Here is a 10,236-nt window from a genome sequence, read left to right on the forward strand (position 1 = left end):
GATCAGTGTTTTTAAACCACTGTGCCACGGCACACTAGTGTGCCGTGACATAGTGTAAGGTGTGCCGTGGGAAAAACACTTTATATATAGTCAATATAGGCACAGAGTTAAATTTTTTTAACATTTTCTAATGGTGGTGTGCCTCGTGATTTTTTTCATGAAAAAAGTGTGCCTTTGCACAAAAAAGATTGAAAAACACTGATCTAGATTATGGGTTTTTATTTCCTAATAAGAAAAGTCAGATTCAGTGGCATGAATGAAATCCAGGGAATTTGAGTACTGTAAAGGTGGTGTTTGATTCAAGTGGAGCTCAGTTCTTGGTCATTTCATGGACATGTTTATGTCATTTTTTTGGACAACAATGGCAACTTGCCTTCTTCAAGGATATTTTTGACCAAAGTCTAATTTGCAATCTGGGATTCCCTAGAGGATTGAATCTAGAATCTTGAATCTAGAATTGACTAGATTCAAAACAAACTCCGCTTAGCTTCTAAACCCAGAAATGACTGATGAAGTTTCATTATCTATTTTTGCCTATGCTGGCCATAGGAGGAGGGGGAAAAATTCTGGCTCCTGGAAGAACATCTGACCACTAAACATGCCCTAGGTATTACTGAACACTATCAAGTTTCTATTTATAGCAATAAATGCCAAATATTTGTTTTATAGGAAAAAAGGGTGTACAAACTGATTTTTCTGTTATTTCCTATTGCAAATTCTATGTTTATTGAACTAATTTAAATCAGCCGTCCCAATTTATGCTCTACGTGCAACACCATAGTCTGAGCCAAAAATCATGTGGTGAACAAGAGTTTTTCTGTAAAAATGTTGAGCTGTATCATGTTGAGGAAAGCTGGTGTAAAACCAGAATGAAAAGTTGTCTAGAATGTTGTATTGCTCAAGGTTCAGACTTCAGCATCTCATGTTTGATATTTTAAGGAGGATTCTGATCTTAATGGGAAAGGAAGGCCAGCATTTTCTTGTCACTAGAATCAATAGGAACTGCTCAATATACTTATGTCAGAAGTAAGGGACCAATGCTTCCCTGCCTTAATTCTGCCTTCAGAATTAAAATTGCCATAGTTCATTTAGTACAAATTCCATCTCCTTAGGAATTAATGGAAAACTAAAGGATAAATAAAATAAAATAATTTGATCTACAATCTTGGAAGTTAAATGATTATTGGCAGGAGAGGACAATATTCTGTGCAAATTTCCATTCTATTAATGTTGTGCCAGTAGTTAGGTATTCAGTTCCACGTTGAATCTATGACCTTGCCATCATTCCGCAGATAAACTTGCAGCTAATATGTGCTTTTTCAAGAAGTGTTGCTCCAGAAAACTGGGAGAATTGAAGAAAGTACCTGAGTAGTGATCCTTTTGTTCTAATTCCATGAAGCAGGACATGATGGTGCTGAGATCAATCCAATAGAAAGTAGAAAAATGTTTCAGGCTTGGCGAAGGAACAGCAATCTTAAGGGATGCTTCTAGACATCTAGAGTTCTGTACTTGGTTCTGGTTGTAGTGTCAGATCTCTCCAGATAATTTGAGCTTGCTTCTCATTTTATTTTTATACCAGTGTGTTTGTGTGTGCCAGTTGGATGATGGTTCCTGGAACCTAGCAAAAGTAGATTTATATTTGGTTCATCCAATCTTGTTACTTCAAGCAGGTTGAAGTAAATGAGGCCATTATGCTCTACCAGTAAGCGGTTGTCTTTGTGGCTAATACATTTTGGTCAACTTTGTATAATTGGTTCATTAATGTGTTCAGATTGAACACTGCCATATTTTGGGTAGTTGAATCCAGCTTTTTATTCCAGTTTTGGCTTTTCTTTGGCATCTTTTTAAATATGCACATTTATACCTTGAAATGGCATATTTGCATTTTCCCTTCTGCCTCGCAGGTGTAAATGCTGTAAAATGTTCGCATGGCACAACCTCTTCTGTTTTGGCTTTATCTTCCACAAGCTTCTGACAGAGACCTATGTTTTATCATTCTCCCAACTCGCTGAAGATGACGTAGTAGTAGGAATTAGTTAGCCTCTTGAGAGCAATATAGGATGGCATCTTACACATGGCTAGTGGTGATAAGTAACATCTCAGATCTAGTTTTCTGTGGTACAGTTCTGTAACACGCGTGTGCGTGAAGACCTAATAACAGCTTTTGTGCAATAAAGCAAACTTGAGAAGTTTTGTAGAATACGTTGTATCCAAATCTTTTACAATCTGTAGAATTTATAAGTCTCTGATCTGACAATGTTTTGCCCAGCTACATTAAGACTTATATGCATGCCTTGATAGAAAGCAATTCTTGTTCTTGCAGTATTTGCGGGGGGGGGGGGGAGCATCTTTTCCAGAGAAAAAGTCTATTTGTCTCCCAACACTAATGCATTTTATCTCTCTTTATCTCTCTGCTTCCTACCCATTCTTGGTTCTAATGTTTATACTTGACTTTTTATTTCCATTAGAAAACAATCCAGCAAACTCTTTGCTTTGCAGCTTCTGTTAATTTCAACCTGTTTTGACCTGATGACACAGCTAGAGGTGGTGTAGTCACTGGGTTTAATGAATTTTGCTTAGAAAACTGGCTGAAGAATTGTGATATAACAGGACCTGAGGTGGTCATATCAGTATCAAAGGATTTTTTAACAAAACTGTCCTTATTATATTGTTTTATTTAATTCATTCACTAGGTTCATTTGAACTTAGCAGTATGCTGCTTCTGTATTCCACCCAATCACTCATTATTTCTTATTTATTGGCAAGCAAACATTTTTTGTGTCGACTACAATGAATCTGCCCACTATTAATTAAACTTTTTTATGCCAAAATGAAATTAATCAGAGAGGGTCAAATATTTTAAAAGAGAATGCAAATGATAGCATATCTTTCTTGTTTTTTTTTTTTTTTTACATAGACATATAATGTTTACATCTTTATTTTGCCGCAGATCTGGATTTGAAAAAATATTTTTCCCTACTGGTTTTTAAAATCTTGATTTTTTTTCTTTTTTAAATAAAAATAGTTAGCAATAGCAATAGCAATAGCAGTAGACTTATATACCGCTTCATAGGCCTTTCAGGCCTCTCTAAGCGGTTTACAGAGAGTCAGCATATTGCCCCCAACAATCTGGGTCCTCATTTTACCCACCTCGGAAGGATGGAAGGCTGAGTCAACCCTGAGCCGGTGAGATTTGAACCGCTGACCTGCTGATCTAGCAGTAGCCTGCAGTGCTGCATTTAACCACTGCGCCACCTTGGCTCTTGTCTTGGTTAGACATGGTAAGGGTTAATAATTTCTCTCCTTCCCTTTGTATAATTTTTCAATGAATTTTCTTGGTGCTTCATTTTGGTTCTAATTGTTGTTCTGTTCAAAACTGCATGAATATCTGTTTAGAAATGGTTTAGTAGTTTCAGTTTCATGTTCTTTTCATTCACGAGAATTATTCTTTTCTGGGGGGAAGGGGTTTCATTAAGCCATAAGTATCTATCTGTGCAATAAACACTAGGCAAGAGCTTTCAAAAAAGGTTGGTATCTTGGTCATAATGTGCTTTGTAGACAAAATTTTCCAGGGCTTTTCTAAGTAGGGCTGCCTCAATTGCTGAATGAAACAGACTTATCTATAATTCACTTTCTGTTTCTTCCAAAAAGTGGTTCCTGTGATCACGTTCAACATTCCATTTAGGTGGCATTTTTGCATATCCGTATAATCCTAATGTGTGTTTTATTCCAATTTATTAAAAATCCATTCTGCAGGCAGAAAGATCTAAAATGGGCAAGCAGAATATGATTTAATTCCCATAGCAAGAGTAAAAATGATGCCCTTCCATTATATCAATTGGTTTGCGTGTAAATTGGTGTTTTTTTTAATAAAAAAAATGGCAACAAAGAATGCTGATTTGATTCCATATCCAGGCTGATGGAATAGATTGTCTAGCGCTGTTTTTGGCGTACACAAAAGGAAAGAATATCATGGCAAAAAAAAAAAAAACCAAAACGGAAAATCTGCAAGAACACCAAATTGTACACGTATATGCATATTTTCCAATTATAAGCCAGAAGAACTGAAGGAAGTAAACTTTTTTATGTCTTTCTCTGCAAATCTCATGAGATTAATAAGAACCATAAAGATTAGGAAAAATTGGGAAGAGGTGGGAGAAGCTCCAAAACTTACCTATCTATCTATCAAAGGGGAGGGAATTCTCTTATATAAAAAGTACAGAGAAATGGTTTCTAAAAATGAACTTTCAATCTTCTTCAAATTATAAGAAGGGAACAAGAGAATTTTCTCTCAGTAAAATACTATTTTTCTGTCCTAAAAATGGTTCTGCTTCCTTTCCATCTTGAATTTTAATACTGTTCTGATTCTTTTGTGGCTGTTTTGATGTAGGATAACCAGAATTATATGTTGAAAATAGACATTTGGTCTGTCTCAGTGAGCAGATAAATGTTGTGCATGTGTATAGATTCTACTGTGTAGTCCCAATAAATATTGGTAAGAAAAAGTGCATCTTCATTAGCACAGTAAATTGATGGCATAAAATGAAAGAATGCTTTAGGATCAAAGGGCCCGATTCTCTCTTTGTTTATATGACTGTGATCTTAAATGCATTCACCTTAGATGTACGTACACCAGTGTTAAAATCAGTAGAAAAAATTGTTTCAGTGGTTTTATTTTTTCCCATCATATATACAAATCCATAAAGATCTTTATTTTTTATTTCCACACATTCAAAAGGTTTGCATTTCTTTTTCACCAACAAGGGGTGAAATAAGTTTGGATAGCCGTGATTTAAATTGGGAGCCCTTTTCTGAATGTCTGTGTAAGATCTCTCATTGGCAGAGAAACTTGCCGGGGAGGTCATCTTATTCCTTTTCTTGTAATGCAGGCCTACAATATTTGCACTAAAATTAACAAAAATAATGGTATGGAGGTGGTTTAAAGAAAGGTTGCTGCTATGAGAGAAAGAACTTAAAAGAATGGCCGTGCTTTCACAGATTTTAATGTACCATTTTGTAAAATGAAATCAGTCTAGATGGAAAAGAATGAAGGTTTTATATGTATGTGTGTGTATAAAATTATAATTATTATTTTTTACTTTCTCTTGCTGTTCATTTCCACATTCCACTTGATTCTATTCTGTGTTCTTTCATTGCTACTTTTGTGATTGTGTTCATTAGCCCCATCCCCAAGTTTAAACACTTGTAAATGATGCTTTCATGGCACTGCAGACACCTTTTTTTGTTTGTACAGTGAGATCTAACTGGAGTTCTTCTCTCTCTTCAGTTGAATTCATTAAAAAAATTTCTTTGTTATGACCAAGTGAATGTTTACATTTTCCTTCTCTCAAGAATGGCGAATGTTGCCAGTTGCTTCTTGGCGTGATGATTCAGAGGACAGTTTTCGTCAAAAAAAAAAAAGGAGTCTCTGAAATTCAGGACTTGGGACGATTTGGGAGATGCTGGGTGCACACCAGAGGTGGTATTTATCAGGTTCTGACCAGTTCTGGAGAACCAGTAGTGGAAATTTTGAGTAGTTCAGAGAACCAGTAAATACCACCTCTGACTGCCCCCCCCAACCTATTCTCTGCCTCCCAAGTCCCAGCTGATCGGGAGGAAATGGGGATTTTGCAGTAACCTTCCCCTGGAGTGAGGAGGGAATGGAGATTTTACAGTATTCTTCCCCTGTTACACCCAACAAGCCACGCCCACAGAACCGGTAATAAAACATTTTGAATCCCACCACACTCTTATATATGGCAACTTCTCACCAATATTTCTCTCTCTCTGTGCAAAACAAAGACTATTAAAAAAAGATACTGGTCTCATAAAAAATAATAATAGTTCCTATCAATTGCAGGCTTAAACACCTATGTTCACTCATACATACACACGTCCATGACAATTGGAAAAATGCAGGATTATTATTTTTTTAAAAAGCTTGGACAGCTGAATAATGACTCAGGAAATTCACTTTTGATTCTAAGTGCTGCTGCTGTGCTTGGCATGTGACATTAGAAACAGGAGCAGCCGGCCACAGAACACAGTGTTGCTACTAAAGTTTTAAAATGCAATAAGCACTTTGGTCTCTATTAAAAATGCTTCTCAAAACTTCTTCAGAGGATGTCTGGGTGCCATGTACATGCTATATTCTGTTCTGACCTCATTCCAGATGAAGTAGAAATGGATGCCATTTCTAGTCCAACTGTTTTTGACTATTTTGGTAATACAGGAAACAACTTTCTATATACTTAGCGGGTTACTTGATACCAAATCAAGCAAGCTATTTATTTAATATTGTCTAGCAGGAAGATGTGCAACTTTTACTTGCTCTTTTTAAAAAAAAAAACACACCAGTTAATACAGTGAAAGAAATCACCAAACTTAGTCATACATCCCTTGTCAAATGCAGCATTCTCAACTAAGGATGTATTGGTTAGATTTGGGACACCTTTTAAGTATACCTTTTAAGTTGCCTATTCAAGGTAAGCTAGGACTTCTAATCTAAAGACTACTTTGTTGCTTATATATACCAACTAGAAAGCATATGCAATTTATAGCCCCATGGAATTTAGGGAATAAACGCTATCAGTTATTCCGGGATTCACTGATGTATATAACCAAGTGCTGCACTTAGAAATCGTGTTTATCCACAATATTCTTTTCAAATAGTGTCAAATTCTTCTTCTTTAAAGATTATAAAATTTATCTGCACAATTCTTACCTAAGTTGTTTTTCAGCTTCAACACATAGCCTCACACACAAACTGGCATCTCGATGCAATTGCTATAATTTGAATCTGAAGGTTGAAATTATGTGACAGTGCAAACCTCATGATGAGTTCAACTCCCTTTCTCTGAGAAACTGAGTTAATCCACCTCACTTTTCCTTCTCACAGGAATTTTATTATTTTGGTGCCTTCTTTTCATCCTCTTTTTAATACCCAAATAAATACGATAAAAAGCTTTCTCTTTAGCAGTTTGCTTTCGGAAACTGCTTATATTTATAATATTCATGAGGGATGACCACATTAAAGATAACGTGAATCTATAGTTCCTGTTTGATGATTTTCAGAGTCTAGAGCTAACTGACTTAAGAGTTTGGGAAAAGACACATTTGAATGTTTTTTAAACTATTCACACAAAACATAATTTTTTGAAGGAGAATTGTAGCTTAAAACCTGTTATAGAAGATAAAAATAGGGCCAACAAAAGTGTATCATGCATCCTACAACATTTCAAGATGTTTTGAATTTTAGGGTTTAGATTTTTGTCTTAAAGATGAATATTCAGTATACAATTTTAATTTTTTTTAAAAGGTAACACATTGGACGAACATTTTTCTGATGATCTTATTACTGTATATACTCGAGTATAAGCCTAGTTTTTCAGCCCACTTTTTGGGCTGAAAAAAGCCGCCTCGGCTTATACTCGAGTCAGTGAAAAATTTGCCCGAAATGGAGGAGAAAAAGGGGCGGGGCCATGCCGCTGGGTGACACTCGTGAATGGCCCAGTGCCCCTGTGAGTTTCCCCTCCCTCTGTGTCAGTTTGCCGCGCAGCGCGCACCGCACCATCCCCCCTCCTCACGTTCTAATGTAATGCAGGGCTGTCTTACGATTCCCCTTCCTCCCCCTCCTGCCGCTCTGCAACGATGTCCCACCTCCTCCTTGTTATGGCAAGCAGCCACATAGCGATGTCCCACCTCCTCTGGTACAGTGATCCAATGATAGGAATCACTGTGCCGTGTGTCATAGGAGGCAGGACATCGCTCCCGCGGCTGCACGGGACATCATCATCACAGCGGGACATCAGCATCATGAGGTGAGTGAAGTATTTCATTGAATACACCGCTAGTTTACTGTTTTTCTTTGAAATAAATATTCAAAAACATTATTGGTATCTATTTTTATTTTTGAAATTTACCGGTAGCTGCTGCATTTCCCACCCTAGGCTTATACTCGAGTCAATAACTTTTCCAGTTTTTTGTGGTAAAATTAGGTGCCTCGGCTTATATTCGGGTCGGCCTATACTCGAGTATATACGGTACCTTATTTCTACAATTGAATGTTTGAATAATTCCTTGGATGATGCCAGCTCCTGTTTCTGTGATGCAGCTTCTCAATTATTATAGCTAACAGGATTAGGATTAGGATTAGGATTAATTTCATTTATATGCCGCCCTTTTCCCCAAAGGGGACTCAGGGCGGCTCACAACTCAGTCAAGGGAAAGGAGGTACAAACAGGGGATAAAAGACAAACGAACAATACACAATTTAAAAACACACAACAACCATACCATTCGAGAAGGGGGGGCAGAAGCTCTTTAGCCCCAGGCCTGCCGGAATAGCCAGGTTTTGAGGGCTTTGCGGAAGGCCTGGAGGGTGGTGAGGGTTCGAATCTCCACGGGGAGTTCGTTCCAGAAGGTCGGAGCAGCCACAGAGAAGACTCTCCTCCGGGTAGTCGCCAGTCGGCATTGGCCAGCGGATGGAATTCGGAGGAGGCCTAATCTGTGGGATCTAATCGGTCTATTGGAGGTAATTGGCAGCAGGCGGTCTCTCAAGTACCCAGGTCCAATACCATGAAGCGCTTTATAAGTGACGACTAGCGCCTTGAAGCGTATCCGAAGACCAATAGGCAGCCAGTGCAGCTCGCGGAGGATAGGTGTTACGTGGGTGAACCGAGGTGCACCCACGATCACTCGCGCGGCTGCATTCTGGACAAGCTGAAGTCTCCGAATGCTCTTCAAGGGCTGCCCCATGTAGAGCACGTTGCAGTAGTCCAGTCTAGAGGTCACAAGGGCACGAGTGACTGTTGTGAGGGCCTCCCGGTTCAGGTAGGGACGCAACTGGCGCACCAGGCGAACCTGGGCAAATGCCCCCCTGGTCACAGCCGACAGATGGTGTTCAAAAGTCAGCTATGGGTCCAGGAGGACTCCCAAATTGCGAACCCTGTCTGAGGGGCGTACTGTTTGACCCCCCAGCCTGAGAGATGGAAAACTTGGCCAATTAGTAGGAGGAAACACACCAGCCACTCGGTCTTATCCGGATTGAGTACAAGCTTGTTAACCCCCATCCAGACCCTAACAGCCTCGAGGCACTGGCACATCACATCAACCGCTTCACTGAGTTGGCACGGGGCGGACAGATACAACTGTGTATCGTCCGCATATTGATGGTATTTTATCCCGTGCCGTCGAATGATCTCACCCAGCGGCTTCATGTAGATATTAAAAAGTAGGGGGGAGAGGACCAAACCCTGCGGCACCCCGTAGTTCAGGGGCCTAGGGGTCGATCTCTGCCCTCCAACCAACACCGACTGCGACCTGTCCGAGAGGTAAGAGGAGAACCACCGTAGAACAGTGCCTCCCACCCCCACCTCCCGCAGTCGTCGCAGAAGGATACCATGGTCAATGGTATCGAAGGCCGCTGAGAGGTCAAGGAGCACTAGGACGGAGGCATGACCTCCATTCCTGGCTCTCCAGAGATCATCGATCAGCGCGACCAAAGTGGTTTCCGTGCTGTAGCCAGGCCTAAATCCCGACTGGAAGGGATCTAGATAATTGGTTTCCTCCAAGGACCGCCGGAGCTGAAAGGCCACCACTTTCTCAACAACCTTCCCCATGAAGGGGAGGTTGGAGACTGGATGATAGTTGTTTAAAACGGCTGGATCCAAAGATGGCTTCTTCAGGAGGGGTCTCACTACCGCCGCCTTTAAAGTGGGGGGAAAGAACCCCTCCCGAAGAGAGGCAGTAACAACCGCCTGGATCCAGCCCCGTGTCACCTCCCTGCTGTTAGCAACCAGCCAGGAGGGGCACGGGTCCAGCACACATGTGGAGGCACAGATGTTACTATAATTAATTGTCTCAATTAGAAAGGCTTGATACAATTCTAATATAAATAGTAAAAATGGTCTTCATTTTGGGGTGATGGAGTAATTGTGGGCCATTTCCCAATCATTTTTCTGAATATTAAAAATCCAGTAAACAATTGAGAAAACTGTCTCAAAACTTGCTTTCAACACCTATATAATTTATCACACCAATTGGTTACTAGTGAATCAAATATTTGAGATCATTTTGAACATTGATTGGCAATGTTCACCAGCAGTTCACTATGTCAGCTGCTCCCTCAATTAACTAGTTTAGCCCTTGCAAAGGATAATGGATGAGGAGTCAGATAACAAGGATTAGGTGATTTCTTAATTTGGCTTTAAAGGACACTGAAGCAATCAAGGTGCT

This window comes from Thamnophis elegans, chromosome 4 (assembly GCF_009769535.1).
Source record: "Thamnophis elegans isolate rThaEle1 chromosome 4, rThaEle1.pri, whole genome shotgun sequence".
Taxonomy (NCBI): Eukaryota; Metazoa; Chordata; class Lepidosauria; order Squamata; family Colubridae; genus Thamnophis; species Thamnophis elegans.